This window comes from Daucus carota, chromosome 3 (genome assembly GCF_001625215.2).
Source record: "Daucus carota subsp. sativus chromosome 3, DH1 v3.0, whole genome shotgun sequence".
In the NCBI taxonomy this organism is placed as follows: Eukaryota; Viridiplantae; Streptophyta; class Magnoliopsida; order Apiales; family Apiaceae; genus Daucus; species Daucus carota.
Window position 1 is genome coordinate 4554140 of NC_030383.2, and position 17606 is coordinate 4571745.

The window sequence follows — 17606 nt, forward strand, 5'->3', positions numbered from 1 at the left end:
GTTTTGAGGCGTGATACTATCACTTTGTTTAAGGATTTATTTCGTCCCAATTGATAAACAATTTGCTAAGAGATTACTAGCGAAACTGTTCTCATTGGATACAACAAAGTATGAAGGATGACTCACATCATTTTTAAATAAAAAAATTTAAAGATACAAACACACAAATATCTTTTTCATTTTATTGGTTCTATAAAACAATATTTCAACAGTTCGTGTATTGCATATATGCAAAGACAGGAGATGAATTCAGTACAAAATTATTAACACGGCTAAGTAATAATGCCTAGGCCTAGCCTTCCTGTCTAAAGCTTTGGATGCCATCCTCTTCTTGTCCTGGAGATCCAGTATCCGCTCCTGGATGCTGTTTCGGGCAATGATTCGTACCACAGTCACCTCTTTCGTTTGCCCTATCTGGTGTACTCTGTTTATTGCTTGTTCATCAACTTCTGGATTCCACCATGGCTCCAGGAGGTACACCCTATTAGCAGCCGCGAGATCAACTCCGGTATATGATGCCCTTAGACTGGCAAGCAAAACCGTGGGACCGTGAGGAGCTGGCACACCAAAATCTTTGATGACTTGAGCCCTCTTTTTTGCGTTCATTGATCCATCCAAACGCAATACGTAGCCAGCAGTCTTCAGAGGCTTTTCAAGTAAGATCAGCATCTTCCTGAACTGTGAGAAGACAACAGACTTTGCTGTGGGGTCCTGATCCCGTGCTTCTGATAGAAGTTTCAGGAGAGCAGTTATCTTGGATGATCTACCGGAAGAGGCCATTTCGGCATTACTTTTTTCTGTTGGAGATGAGAAAATATCAGACTCTGATAGATCATGCCGGCAAAGAGGGCAGCAGCGTCTGCCACATCTCAGGGTCTTTAGGATGGAGGACTGGCATCATATGTAAGAACATCGTGTGATCACAATGTTTGTTGGCGACGAATGCAGATCGGACAGTCAAATTCTTCACCGTCGTCTAGTATTGCCACCATCTTCTTCGATCACAAACTCTGGGTTGTTATAGAAATCTGCTTGCATTCGATTATGCTTGTAAGTACGTGTTCATTATGACATCTCTCAAGGGTATACAAAGATTTCATCTCAAAACTTTTTAAAATTTGACATAATTTAGTCAATATAACACATAAGCATATAAATTGAGTTATATGGACGCCCTTTAGATCTCGATTTTTGAACATGTAGAAACGAAATGAAGGCATACAGAAAACATAACATATCAATAATAATTAATATCATACCATGATTTACAAAATGATTTTATACCATCTCTTAACATCTGGATTGTGAAGCAATCCACATACTCATAAAATCCCAAATAGTGAAAAATGTTGGGCAAAGAATAATAAAAAGCAAAAATAGTGCTACTTACAAGAAGACTTGCATACTTGCGCCGTAACCGATGAAGACTTCGCCAAACCCAATTTTACTAATGTACCAAGAACAACCTCGATGATAAAATACCTAAAAGATTAAAAACAAGATTTATCAAACAAATGATTTTAACAGACAAATGTAAATCGATTCAATTTTATCAAATCACCACACATACTCGGAAACAACAATTTCAATCATCCGATCTACTTTTTGAATGGATCTCCACCATAGCAATTGCATCAATACTTCCTTTGGAAAGGACCGTGCTGGTGATGTGATGACTTTAAATATGTATGTAGATCTGTATAACATCTATACAGTACCCACATATGTAAAACATATTTGAGTTGAAAACTGGGAGTTCATTCTTTCTATCAGTAGATGGAGAAATATGTAGATATCAAGAGGCGGTGAAACCAAGGTGAATGATTGCTAATAGCCAAAGCTATGTTGGGGTATTAATTGAGATTTTAAATGATTTTTTTTCATCTATTAAATTCAGTGATATTGTATTCGGATTTTATCAAATGTATCAAATTCTTGGGATATTCAATTAAGATTTTAAATCATGCTACAAAATCTGGTGGTATTCAATGTGAATTTTAATTTAAGCTAATAAATATGATGGTATTCAATTGAGATTATTTAAGGGTCATCTACCCTCACAGCCGTGTGTCAGGGAGGGCTATCTAACACACTGTACGAGGCCGTTAACTCTATATTTTAAGGGTTTATATTCAATCTTATTTTTTAATGGATTCGCTATATATATCCGCCGAACGGGAATTGGCCTTTCTGTAGTGGATAATATTCGCGGAATGAAACTTTTCCGGTCTGCGGATATTAATAGCAAATCCATTAAAAAATAATATTGAATCTGAACCCTTAAAATATAGATCCAACGGTCCCCGTATAGTGTGTTAGATAAGCCCTCTCTGACACATGAGTGTTATGGAACAAGACCCTTCCTTAAAATCCATTATTGTAAAAAGCGGGAAATGGACTTAATCGGTGAAGTTACGGAACAAGGATTAATCGGAGATTAATTGGATTGATCGGGGATTAATCGGGTGAATAATGAAATAGTCAGATATTCAATCAGTTCGGCGAGTTCCGTATATTAATATTTTCTCCATCTCATATTTTCTCCATGTTTCTAATTTCATGATAAATTTATCTTGAATTTCTCATTAATATTTCATGATTTTGGACTCTGTTAAACAATATTACAAAATGTGCTATGTTGGTTGAGAAAATTAAGTTAATTAAAATAATTTTGTTTTCTCAACTGGTCATTTTCGTCTTAGGCTTTTTTTAAGGCTTTTTCTCAGAGAACAAAGAATAATATTATGATGCACACCTATGACACAAAATTAGATTATACAAAATTAGATTGTAGATTCTCTACTTAATATGATTGGGAAAAAAAAATAAAATGCAAAAATTACTAAATCGAAGGAACATATTCCACTTAATTTGAAATTCATTAGTAAGAGAATGATTAACACAACAAATGGACTCGGCATGCACAGTATCAAATCAAGTAGGTCTATCTCATAAATTTTATTAGACATCTTAATAATAACATAAACATATCATCTAAAGGAACTCGGAGAAGTTTTTTTATAACTTATATGACAGTCACTAATTATCATATGTGTGAAATTATTGAACAACTACGAAAGATAAAACAACCAACTCAAAAAACTATAAATATCTGCCATGTAAGTGCTAACATAATCTTCAAGGAAAGAATAAGTATATATATAACAATAATACAAGATTTTGTACTGAAATCAACATCTCAAGGATCTTTCTATATGATAAATGATATATGACACGACCTAGATTTCCACGAAACGAACTCTACTATTAATAAGGTAATAAAATAATTGTGATGTAATCTAAAGTTTAGCTTACACTTTAAATTAATACTATATCAAAAGTGATCCTATTTTCAAATATAGTTTAAAAAATTAAAGTAGATTAGAATCTAGGAGGAGAAAACTATTTACGTTATTCTGAAAATTCCCGCAAAACTTTATTGGCAATTTGTACTAGCATGAGAAATTTAAAACTAATGTTGAAAACTATAAAGTTAACACTGCTTTCCAAAATATATGGATATAGAATGTGACTTTTAAGTCCTATGTATTGTGTATTAAAAAATAATATGTCCTTCTGAAATGCAAAGTATATGAACTACCAAAATTATAAACCACTATCACAACTAAACCTAACCTAAATTGTTCTGTGAATTGTCATTGAATTATGCATTCCTAATAATAATAAACAAGAACCTATATGAAGTAGTAACTCATAGTCATGAAAGTAAATACCATACCATACCATACCATACCATACGTACAGTATTCCCGCTTAGAGGAGGGTTTGAGGAAGGTAAAATGTACCCAGTCCCATGTACCCGGGCTGTTTCCGTGAAGACCCCCGGCTTAGTGCACAATAAATAAAATAGTGTGTGTGATATAATATTAATATAATACCTTAGCCCATGGCCTTCTTCACATGGGACTTACCTAATGTTTGTCGATGATGGGTGACAATGATTTGAAACAGAAATATCAAAGTGGATAAACACGGTCATTGCACACTTTCTTGAATTAACTTGATTCCTTCTTGTGTAATCCTCTATCCTTATCGGTTCTCCTTTATCTACGCTGCCAAAGCATCACCGCCAATACACTAACCGTATTTCTTTCCTTTCCCACCCCCATGTAATACTGACAGGGACGTTTCAAAATACACACTCAAAATCAAAACTAATTTGCCAGGAACTCTGGATGATTTGCATTGTAGACTATGTTGACACGAATTAAGACACCCCACCCACAAGAATACGGTTGTCACGTCAAAACCATTTAGAAACCCTGTGAAACCTTGCCAAATTCTTCGACGAACCAACTTCCGTGATGTACATCATGAAGATGGTAAATAAAACTGACTTCACAATACCATTCCGCAACCGCCGTCTAGCCAGTTCTTCGATGATATTTTTAGTGACCACAGGCAACATGTGTTGCAGTCTGCTCTTCTCGCAAGTCTAATATTCTCAAATATAATATCTGTATTCCAAAGGTTTGATTTCCATGAATTTTGATTCCTGCCCGACGTGTACACAATCCAGTGAAGAAGGGAAATGGCCTAACAATAATGAGACCATTTTCTAGAAAATGAGAAGAATATCAAACTCGATCGATAAATCACGCAAATATGTCGAGAGATCCAACAATGCCCACAACATTAGAGCAAGTCAATGTGACTACATGTCAATGTCTAATATGTGAATATGTGATGTGCGTACGTATCATGAAGAAAGCAAGCAACACACATGGAATACGTGTGTTAATGGCCAACAAGAGCATCCAAGAATTTTGGGACAAGCATGATGAGAAAATCCCACTTTTATGAACCCTACACAATAAATACAATCAATACTTTTTAATGTTTTTAGCAAATTGCGGAACATGTACCGCTTGCAATTATTTGTGCCCCTATTTCAGCAAGTAAGCAATAAGATACAAGTTTAGAATTAATAGATTGATATTTCTTACATAGGCTTTGGTTGTTACACGCATATAATTGGAGGCATTACACATATAATTCAAAATAGCAAAATAGCACAAAAGAAAAGAGTGGAAATTGCAGAGTTACTTCAACTCTCCACAGATGCTTGCACATGAAATTTGACATAAATTCTTTCATAATTTGAACTCTGGTTACTCATTACGCTGCCATTTTAATTACTTGTCATGGCCTTTCTAAATTGTATGAATTTCTTAGCATTCAAATTAAAATTTCTTAAATTATTATTATTATATATATAGAGAGAGAGAACATGATATATGGAAGTCCATATAGAAAACATATAGAATTTTAAATTTAAAAGGTTAGAGTGCATTGGAAACTCGATTTTGCATCATTGATGATGGCCTGGGGAGGAATTTGAGTAACTCATCTTCAGGTTGCTGAAAATAATTGCATAAAACACCATATAGGTGTATATACATGAATAGCTAGGAACAAGAAAAAGAACGAACAAAGAATAATACAGTAGGCAAAGGTGATTCATTATTATATATACTGTCACAAAATAAGAAAGATGAATTCAAATAAAGAAAAGAAAAGAAAGATGAACAACCAAATGGAGTTGAGAGGAAAAAACGAGAATTTAGAAGTTTATGTACCTAAACTGATGAACTTTAATCTCTCTCCTTCAATTTAATCAACCATTTATAGTAAAAACATTATTGGACGACATATATCAGCTGTAGAACTCATAAAGGAGTTACACGAAAAAATTGCTGATATAAAAGGCATTGGAAAAGGAGATCATGGGTTGAACGGATTATGTGAGCATTTGTTTATGAATAGGGAACATATAAATGAAAACACCGAGCATAATTTTTTAAAAGGCAAAATTTATAATTTACCCAAAAATACCTTTGATCACCCTTTGTAACACACACTAATATCATGATAAATAGATAAGTGATTTAAATAATTTCTCGTATTATTTAATCTGAAGCCAATTTAAATAATGGCCTATTTGGGAACCATGATTTCCTTTTAAATTCTGAATTTAATCAAATAACCTGTTTGGGAATTCAGATTTGGATTTCATTTGAAATCCAAACATTCAAATATCAGATTTAGAATTTGAAATGACAAGTAAAATCTTTTCATTTGAAATCCATCATTCGAAATGAAATGCATGTTTCCAAACGGTCTCTAAAGTATTAATGCCCAGGCTTCCTGTCTAAAGCTTTGGATGCCATCCTCTTCTTCCCATCCCGGACCTCCAGTATCCGCTCCTCCATGCTTTTTCCGGCTATGATTCTTACAATTGTCACCTCTTTCGTTTGTCCTATCCGAAGTACTCTGTCCATTGCTTGTCCATCAACTGCTGGATTCCACCAGGGCCCCAGGAAGAGGATATGTGCATGCTAAAACTATCTCAGAGATCATGCCTACAAGGCAAAATATACGGGGTCTTAGAGCTATACAAAACAATGTAGTCCATAAATGTGAATAAAAGATAGTTCTGTAAAATACCTTCTTTATTGCTGCACGGAAGAGTTGCAATGTGATCTTTAGGGCATAGGTCCAGATGAGTACATGTCTGGTGGAGTCGAAGAACTATGCCAAGCACAGCCAAATAGTGGTTTCTGACTGTGCCTGTGGAGATGTAATCCTGAACGCCAGTCTTAGCCTCCACTTCCATCTGATCATAAAGCTCCCTTTCCTCTGCAGCAAGATCGAGAGAACATGAAAAATCTTTCAAATATGTTCTGCTCTTTTGTCCTCCTCAAGCAGATATCTTCCATTACAGCCTAACACACAGAACATGAAAAATCTTTCAAATATACAGGCAAAGAATGTTAAAATGTGTAGCTGATGACAGTGAAATATATGTACCTCTAACCGAGTGACCTCACTACTTGTGTCCACTGGCTTTAGCAGCGTCTTTTTCCAGGAGTGTTTATCTGTAAATGGCTGATACTTCAAAAATGACATGAAAGAATACATGTCCATTGTAGTGTTCTGTAGGGGAGTTCCTGTGACCAGCCACCTCCGTCTAGCATTTAACCTAAGTACAGAAGAGGCTTGTGTAGGAGTGGAGTGATTAATCAGATGTGCTTCATCCAAAATCACCCTCCACCAAGGTACTTGGAATACGGGTGATCCCGATTCCAGTTCAGACGCCAATAATGAGTACGTGGTCAGTACCAAATCATACTTTACAAGCTCCATTGGGTCCTTAGTCCTCTGTTCATAATACAAGTAAACACTTAACTTCCCTGGCTTCGTGTGCTTTTTCAATTGCTCTTTGCACGTCGAAAACACAGAAGTCGAGGACACAACCAATGTTGTCCTGGAAGCTACAAGATCAATCAAATTAGACGCATTTCCAGCAGAGGACACAACCAATGTTACTGTGCAAGACTTGCATACTTGCACAGTAACACCTGAAGACCAAATAAAACCCAATTTTACTGATGTACCAAGAACAATCCCGATGATAAAATACCTAAAAGATTAAAAACAAGATTCAATCATTAACATCAAACAAATAATTTTAACACACAAATATAAATCAAATCAATTTTATCAAAACACCACCCATACCTAAAAACAACAATTTCAATCATCCCATCTACTTTTTGAATGGATCTCCACCATAGCAATAGCATCGATACTTCCTTTGGAAAGGACCGTGCTGGTGATGTGATGACTTTGAATATGTATGTAGATCTGTATAACATCTATACAGTATATAGATGTGAATTGAAAACTGGTAGTTCCTTCTTTTTATCGGTAGATGGAGAGATATGTAGATCGGATGATATGAATATATAGATATCAAGAGGCGGTGAAACCAAGGTGAATGATCGCTAAAATTCAAGGCATGCACGGGGTATTAATTGAGATTTTAAAAGATTTTTTTGATATTCAATTAAGATATTAAATCATGATGATACAAAATCTGGTGCCATTCAATGCGGATTTTAATTTATGCTTAAAAGATAATGGTATTCAATTGTAATTATTTAAAATCCAATATTGTAAAAAGCGATCGGACTTAATCGGTGAAGTTACAGAACAAGGATTAATCGGGGATTAATTGGATTGATCGGGGATTAATTGGATGATTAATGAAATTATCAAAATTTTAATCAGTTTGGCGAGTTACGAAACAGATATAAATTGGTGATTAATCGTGATTAATCACCAACTTTTGGAACAAAGTTAAAATTAAATTGATGGTGATGGATTTTTTTGGACTTAATAAAATGATGAATTTCATAGGATTGTTTAGTATATTTTAAGATATTTAAATCATACCAAACTCCATGAGATTTTAAAAAATTTGTTTCATATATGAAATTAGGAGATATTCAACTCGGATTTTAAAAAAGTATCATAATCTTATGATATTCAATCATGATTTTAAATTATGTTACAAAATCTGGTGGTATTCAATGAGGATTTTAATTTATGCTTAAAAATTCGATGGTATTCAACTGATGAAATACTTAAAATCCATTAAATTTGATGACATTAAGATGCTAATAGATTTTTTTAGACTTCATGAAATGACCGATTTGTGAAATTGTTCTGTTTATTTTAAGATATTTAAATCCTTCCAAAATTCATGATATTATCAAGTATTGTACTTAAATCCTAAAGACCGTAAACTATTTTAAAAATTCGTATAAAATCAAAATCACACAGAATCTATTAAAATACATAGACTATATAAGATACATTAAAATCTAAGTTGAATACACCACCTTAAGTTCTTATTTCTTTTTTTAGTTTTTGTGAATGTCTTCTATTATTTAAATGACTAGATTTTCTCAATTAATAAAAAAAAATGATTATTTGACCACTATTTTTTGTGAATAATTTGAATAAAACATTTAAATATTTTATAGGATATGATGAAAAAATAAAATTTAAAATTAATTTGAAAATTCAATTAAATTATATTATTGATATTTTCAATTCAAATCAGTATGACAATGATCAAATGTGTCAACGAGGAATAGTGGAAATAGTTGACAAATTATAACTTGTTAAGAAGAAAAATTGTATAATTCGTTCTAATTAAAATAACGATTACATTCCTGGCCTAATTATTTATACATATACTTTATCTTTTTTTATTATTTCAAAAGTCATTTCGAATCAATAAAATATATTCATTTTACTTCTATCACAGCATCACAAAATATAGCATAAATTAAAGTTGATCTATTTTATAATGTTGCAGTCTATCTATATATATTATATTATATCTCATTTTTAGTTTGGTTTGTTGGTCACTAAAATTTAAAATTTATAAATTTCGGCATTTAAGACAATATTTGTAATCAATCTCCAAATTTGTTATTTCTTGACAATTAATTCTATTTTTTAAAGATATTTTTCATGTTTTATCATAATTAAAACAGTCATAAAAAATTCTATTCTGTCCGACCACTATTATCTCATTTTCCTCCATTTTTTTCGTTTTCTTAAGAGCTTTATCTTGAATTTCCATTTAGTACTTCATGATTGTGTGGACTCGTTAAATAATTTTACATAATGCCCTATGTTAGCTACAAATTAACTTTATTAAAACAACTTTGTTTTCTCAGTAGATCATGTTCATTTTAGGTTTTTCTTAGCCTTTTTCTTAGAGATAAAAGAATATTTTCATGATGCGCACCTATGACACAAAAAAAATTAGATTGTACAAAAATTGGTTATAGATACTCTACCTAATATGATTGAAAAATATTTATAATACAAAAATTCCTAAATCGGAAGAACACATTCCATCTAATTTTAAAAATCATTAGTAAAATAATGATTAACACCAATAATAGACTCGGCACATAAATATTTAATTTAAAGGAACTCTAAAAAGTTTGTTATAAATAATTATTCATGTGTATGAAATTGTTGAACAACTACAAAAAATAAACCAGCTCAAAAAATTAAAAATATCGCCATATAAGTGCTAACATGATCTTCAAGAAAATAATAAGTGTATATTTAACAATAATACATGATTTTTTTTTGTCAGAATACATGTGAGAAAAAATATTATCAAGTTACAATACTTGGGACACAGCTCAAATTAACTCAAGCGTCATGTTAGATGATAAACGATATATGACACAACCTAGATTTCCTTTGCAACCAACTCTACTCTTAATAAGGTAAAAAGATAATTGTGATGTAACCTAAAGTCTAACTTACACTTTAGATTAATATAATACAGTATAAGAGTCATCCTATTCACAAATATAGTTTTAATAAAAAAATAGATTATAGCTTCGGGAGGAGAAAATTATATAAGTTGAGCAAGCATCGCATTCGGAAAATTTCCACAAAGCTTTATTGGAAATTTGTACTAGTATGAAAAATTTATAACTAATTTTCAAGATTGTAAACTTAAAACTACTTTTCAAGATATATAAGATATAGAATATGACTTTTAAGTCCTGTGTACTAAAAATAATATGTACTTGTGAATGCGAAATATGTGAACTACATAATTATAAAACACCATCACAACTAAACTTAACCTAAATTGCTCCATGTTAATCGTCATGATTAAAGTGTTCATTGCAGTTGGATTTGTTAAGCGAACTTGGATCTTAGTCTAAGGAAAGGAGAAAAGAATTGCCAAACAAAAAGAAAGGATTTCTAAAAAACCTTGATAAAATTCCTCAATCCTTTAAACAAAAAGATCTTTTCAAGTTCCACCCAAGTTATTTAAGCTTGAGTTTCAACCAATTCCATTATCTAAACTCTAAAGCCCACATGCATAACTTGTACTTAAATCAAGTAGTTATCCAAAACATCATTTGACATAAACTAAATACATTCTCAATAATAATACACAAGAACCTATATTCTCGATCACACCTATATTCTCGATCGACATATATATGAAGTAGTAACCAATAGTCACCAAAATAATTCCTAAGCTAAAAATATAATAAATATTTTTTAATATTTTTCACTAAATTGCGGAAGATGTACCGATTGCAACTATTTGTGCTTTAATTTCAGCAAGTAAGCAATAAGATACAAGTTTGGAATTAACATATCGATCTTTTTTACGTAGGCTTTAGTTGTTACACGCATATAATTGGAGGCATTGCACGTATAATTCATAATAGCATAATCGTAAAAAAGAATTACTTCAACTCTAGACAGATGCTTGCACAGGAAATTGACATAAATTCTTTCATATTTTGAACTGGTTACTCATTATGCTGCCATTATACCTGTCATGCCGTCCTCAAATTCTAATGAATTTCTTAGCATCCAAATTAAAATTTCTTAAATAGTTATAGAGAACAGGAAATATGGAAAACCATTGCAAACAAATAGAATATTAATTTAAACGGTTAAAAAGCATCAGAAACTTGATTTCGCTTTATTTATGATTCTCTTGGGAGGAATTTGAGTAACTCATCTTCAGCTTGCAATGATTTTGAAACACGGTCGAATAGCTAGGAACAAGAAGACGAAAGAACAAGAATAATTGAGTAGGCAAAGGTAATTGATTCATTGTTATATACTGTCACAAAATAAGAAAGATTAATTCAAATGAAGAAAAGAATAGTCAAACAAACACATCTATTTATCACCCATATATGAGATAACAATATATTTTTATAGAGAATTTACAAAGTTTAAAGGCCCAGCATGGCGGGCATAAATACTAGTTATGATATAAGTGCAGATGTAAATATATACTCTATGATCAATCCTTGCACGTATCTAAGTGTGTATGTAAAAAAATTAGAGGGGAAGGGGGGATCAGCCTGTATATGAGCTTCTCGAACATAGTTAGCGCAAACTAAACACCTTACTCGCTGCAAGACGTTGGTAAGTTCTGCATTAAGCACTTTTAATAGATGATGGGATTCAAACCTGTCCACATATATCAGACTTATCCAACTCTAAATGAATCACTAAAGTAACCAATAATCGAGCCGATTCTTAAGCCCTGATCCTCGACAAAATTTCAAGAAACAAAAAGCTTTCATATATAAGCTCTGGTTAGGGACGCCCAGTCGATGACCTACAAGTAAAAGATGGGATAATAAAAAATCGGTTTTTCAAATGTGTGCCCACAATAAACACCAACTCTGATGAAAATGGCTTGTTTTTATTGGTGGAATTGGTGTGCATGCCGCAGGGGCCATGCATGCATCAATATTTATTATTTATCGACCAATCAAAACTTACCACTCTCATGAAAGTTAGTGATTATTGTGTGCCCATAGGCACACCACGGATAATCTCATAAAAAATAACAAGACAACTACGTTTCCCATGCAAGCAAATATTGGAGAGAGGAACAAGCAATTGTATCTGAACGTTTGAACACGCAAAAAGCAGATAGAAGAGGACCGGGCAGCTGTTCCTGGACAACCACTACAAAATACACACCGACCACATAAATGAAAACACCGAGCATACATCATAGATAGGGATGAAGGAGTAATTTCATCCTCGTTGAATGATGGGCAAGATTGTAATTTCAAAAAGAAATTGGGCTCACGTATCCTTTTTGTTGCAGCATTTATATCTGTAATAGAAGATTTCATTAAAAATTATTTCATTTTATTGTTTTAATTATATTTGTATTATATTTTAAAATTATTTCTAAACACATACAATGCAAAACACATGTATTTAGATTTGTATCCTCAAAATCTATTTATAATTTAAGGTTTTGCATTTTAAGGTTCTATTTGAAGGATTGATTCTTATATTTCTATACATACCATAAGTTTGATTAATTAAAACTTATATAATCACTATTTATTTTTATCTGATATAATGACTATTTATGAAAATTAGGTATGATGACAAATAATTTTATAAAAATAATATTTTTAATTCAAATCTTGTTTTGATAAGATATTATACAACAACAATCATTGCTTTTTAAGGAGAAATTTATAATTTATCCAAAAGTACCTGTGATCACCCTTTATGATATACACTAATAACAAATAGATAAGTGATTAAAATAAATTCTCATATTATTTAACCTGAAGCTAATTTAAACTTATCTGCTAATTAGATTTCAATATTCCAAATCAAAAATCTTTTTGCAACTGTACAGCTCAATCAAAAAAATTACAATCTCAAACCAAGTTTCTTGATACTCTTTGAACTTTTACATTAAAGGATCCGGTTGTGAACTTTAACTTAGTTTAATTTTCATCACATATAGATAATTAAAAGTTAGTTCGTGTTGGTAGAACAATTGACTGATGGAGATGGAATTTTTAAGTTTGTTTAAGGATTTATTTCGTCCTAATTGATAGACGATTTGCTAAGAGATTACTAACGAAATTATTCTCACACAGATACAACACACTCACATCAATTAAATGAAAAATACTTAAAGATACAAAAATGATTTCACAAATATCTTTTTCATTTTATTGGTTCTATAAAATAATATTCCAACAGTCCGTGTATTATTGCATATATGCAAAGACAGGAAATGAATTCATACAGAATTATTTACACAGCTAAAGTAATAATGCCCAGCCTTCCTGTCTAAAGCTTTGGATGCCATCTCCCGCCCTCTTGTTCTTTTCCTTTTGAAGCAAATTTTGATACTGGTATTAAAGCAGTTGGCATTCATGATTATTAGAAATATGCAGAGCCTGCTAAAATTGGGGACTGGGCTGTTGTCAATTTTCTCTGCCCGATGTGATGTTCGCAGCCTCTGTTCTTGCCACGTCTTAATGTCTTGAGGATGTAGGACTGGCAATATATGTGAGTGATCACAATGTTTTACTGATGTACCAAGAACAATCCCGATGATAAAATACCTAAAAGATTAAAAACAAGATTCAATAATCGACATCAAACAAATAATTTTAACACACAAATATAAATCAAATCAATTTTATCGAAACACCACACATACCTGAAAGCAACAATTTCAATCATCCAATCTACTCTTTCAATGGATCTCCACTGTAGCAACTGCCTCGACACTTCCTTTGGAAAGGACCGTGCTGGTGATGTGATGACTTTGAATATGTATGTAGATCTGTATAACATCTACGCAGTACCCACATATGTAAAATAGATGGGAATTGAAAACGGGCAGTTCATTCTTTTTATCAGTAGACGGAGATATATATATATATAGAGAGAGACCATGAAAGTATGAAACCAAGGTGAATGATTGCTAAAAGCCTAAAAGTCAAGGTTATGCAAGCATATTAATTGAGATTTTAAAGATTATTTTCCATTCATGAAATTCAGTGATATTATACTCAGATTTTAAAGATTTTTGGGATATTCAATTAAGATTTTAAATCATGCTACAAAAATGGTGTTATTCAATGTGGATTTTAATTTATGCTTAAAAATATGATTGTATTTAATTGATATTATTCATAATCCATTAAAATATTTCATAAAATGATGGATTATATAGGATTGTTCAATATAATATATTTTAAGATATTTGAATCCTATCAAAATCCACGAGATTTTAAAAGATTTGTTTTATTTATGAAATTCGAGGATATTTAACTCAGATTTTAATAAATGTATCATATATAATCTTAAAATATTCGATTATGATTTTAAATTATACTATAAAATACGGTGGTATTCAATAAGGATTTTAATTTATGCTTAAAAATCGATGGTATTTAATTGGGATATTTAAAATCCATCAAAATCTGATGGCATTCAAATGTTGATGGATTTTTTAGATTTTATGAAACTGTTCAATATATTTAAATATTTATGAATCTTACCAAAATTCATGAGATTTTCAAGTATTGTACTTCAATCCTAAAGACTCTACAATATTTAACAATTCACATAAAATCAAAATCACATACAATCTATTTTTTTTGAAGTCAAAATGAGCTTTCATTAAGAAGGAACATCATACAAGAGAGCCTCCACCAAACTACTAGGAGGAGACGTAAAAATGCTTGGGCATTCTAGCAAATAAGGAACTCGAGCCATCAAATGGGCTACTTTGTTTGCTTGCCTTTTAGCAAAATGAATCGACAAACCCGGCCTAGATCGAATAAGAGAACTGCATTCATCTAGAACGTAACCAACTTCTAGAGTAATATCAGTGGGGCGAGTAAGAGCATGAACCGCAAGAAGAGAATCCGATTCAATCTCTATTTTGTGATAAGGCAACCCAGATGCCCATTGGAGACCCTCCCTAATGGCAACCACCTCAGCTTCAAACACAGAACTCACCATTAACATCTTCCTGACTTGACCCATGACAAAACCACCTGCATGATCCCGCAGAACAAAGCCAACAGAAAAGGTATTGTCCCCTAGCTTAATTGATGCATCTGCATTCAGCTTATAGGAACCCGTAGCTGGAGGTTTCCACCTGTGCATAGACTCCTGCCTGCTTATAGGGCCATGTACTGTCGTTGTGGCACGAGACTTCTTTGCCGCCTTCCAATCATTAAAGTACTTGAGACTCCACTCCATAGCGATTCTTCCATTAACTGTCTTGTCCTCCCAAACTCTTTTGTTGTGGAAAAACCAGATCCCCCACAGCACTCTTGCTATCTGAACTAATTGATCATGACCTGCTGTGCTCAGAGTTTGAAGTAGCCAATCAGGAGCATACTCGACTTCGCTCATCTCTAAATAGATTCCAACGTAGTGCCAGCAGCTAGTTGCAAAAGGGCAATCAAAGAACACATGCAGCAAGTGTTCGACGTCTGAATCACACATGGGACATATGATTGGTAGATCTACACCTCGAGCTCTCAATCTATTGCGAACAGGGATGTTGTTACGGCAAAACCTCTATAGAAATGTTTTAACTTTATGGGGAACCTCTAAACGCCATAATTTACCCCAGCCAGAGCTTTGTACAACGTTTGTGTTACACATATGAACGTCACACCAGTACTGATAACCTGTCTTGACAGAGTATTGGCCATCTAATGATTTCGTCCAAGCAATACGATCCTTGACAGGACCTAAAGGTATCCTAGTGGCAAGAATACAACGAGCATCTTCTTCGGTAAAGAGGTCACATATCTTAGGTTCGTCCCATCTTTTGTCGTCACCCAGAAACAAATCAGTAACACAGATAGTGGATATTCCATACTCAACCCCCTGATCTACACAGAAACCTGTCTTCTGCCTGAGCCAGGGATATTTAACAGCGTTGATGGCCATCCCATCCCCCAAGACCCATCTGAAGCCACCATACAACGAATCTTTGGCAGTCATCAACCCCGACCAAATGAAACTAGCTCCGTTTTCATTTTAGCTTGCAACAGATCGCAGTTCGGAAAATAGCGACCTTTATAGAGTCGAGCTACAAGCGACTGAGGATCTTTAATGAGCTTCCAACATTGCTTTCCAATCAAGGCAATATTAAAACCATACAAACTCCGAAAACCCAGCCCCCCTCGATGTTTAGACATACTCATATCACCCCAACCAAGCCAATTAATACCTATGTTTTGCCGCGGTTTCGAGTTCCACCAGTACTTGTTCATGATCCTCTCCATCTCCCGACAAAGAGTTTTCGGTAATAAGAAGCATGACGTGCAATACGAAGGAATGGATTGAGCGCCATTTTTGATCAGAATCGTCTTTCCTGCCTGAGATATAGATTTAGGACGCCAACTTTGCACCCTTTTCCACAGCTTCTCCTTGATGAACCCAAAAACCTTCTTCTTTGATCTCCCCACTAGAGAAGGTAGCCCAAGATATTTACTGTCATGAAAGTTGTTAGACACTCCCAGAATATTTGAGAGTTCATTTCTGACCCGTTGTTGAACATTTGAACTGAAATGAATTCCCGACTTTTGGAAATTCACAGACTGCCCAGATAAAGTTTCATACGTATTTAGCAGACCTTTAATAATTTCAGCTTCCCCCCGGCTGGCTCGAAAGAATAGAAAACTATCATCCGCAAACAAAAGATGTGTGACCACTGGAGCTGCAGAACAGATCTGTGCCCCATGAATGAGGCCTTCATTTTATGCATTACTCAGACTACTAGATAGTCCCTCCACACATAGAAGAAATAGGTACGGGGATAGGGGATCCCCCTGACGGAGTCCCCGAGTAGGCTGAATTGGACCAATCGAAGAACCGTTAACGCAAAATTCGTAAGAAACCGTGGTAATACACAGCATCATCCATTGTATCCATTGCTGACTGAAACCCATTCCTCTCATACTCTCCTTAAGAAACTCCCAATCAACTCTGTCGTAGGCCTTACTTATATCAAGTTTTAAAGCAACCTCCCCCACCTCTCTTTTGCTTTTCTTCTACATATGATGAATAATTTCAAAAGCAACCAAGACGTTATCAGTGATACTTCGACCAGGCACGAAGGCAGATTGATGCTCAGAAATTAGGGTAGGGAGAACAATTTTTAATCTATTCGAGAGAACTTTTGCCATAATCTTGTAGAGAACATTGCAGAGAGCTATCGACCTCAAGTCTTTCATACATTTAGCATTTTCCTTCTTTGGGATGAGGACCACGTTCGTATCATTCACGTTTGCAGGAAACGAGCAGTTGGAAAGCCATTCTTTACAACAAAGGAAAACTTCGTGCCCCAGAATAGCCCAGAATTGCTGAAAGAAAGCTAGATTCAAACCATCAGGTCCAGAGGCCTTGTCAGGGTGCAT

General features: G+C 33.6%; 1 non-coding gene and 2 pseudogenes across 1 annotated transcript; all 3 read right to left on the reverse strand.

The window, feature by feature from the left end:
• Positions 1–249: 249 nt before the first annotated feature.
• On the reverse strand, positions 250–14013 carry LOC135151109 (putative SWI/SNF-related matrix-associated actin-dependent regulator of chromatin subfamily A member 3-like 1; annotated as a pseudogene).
• On the reverse strand, positions 5310–5377 carry LOC135151848 (small nucleolar RNA snoR60; annotated as a pseudogene).
• LOC135151853 (small nucleolar RNA snoR60) lies at positions 11331–11401 on the reverse strand. Its single transcript, XR_010290761.1, has one exon. It is a non-coding gene; the product is annotated as a small nucleolar RNA snoR60 (small nucleolar RNA).
• Positions 14014–17606: the final 3593 nt, after the last annotated feature.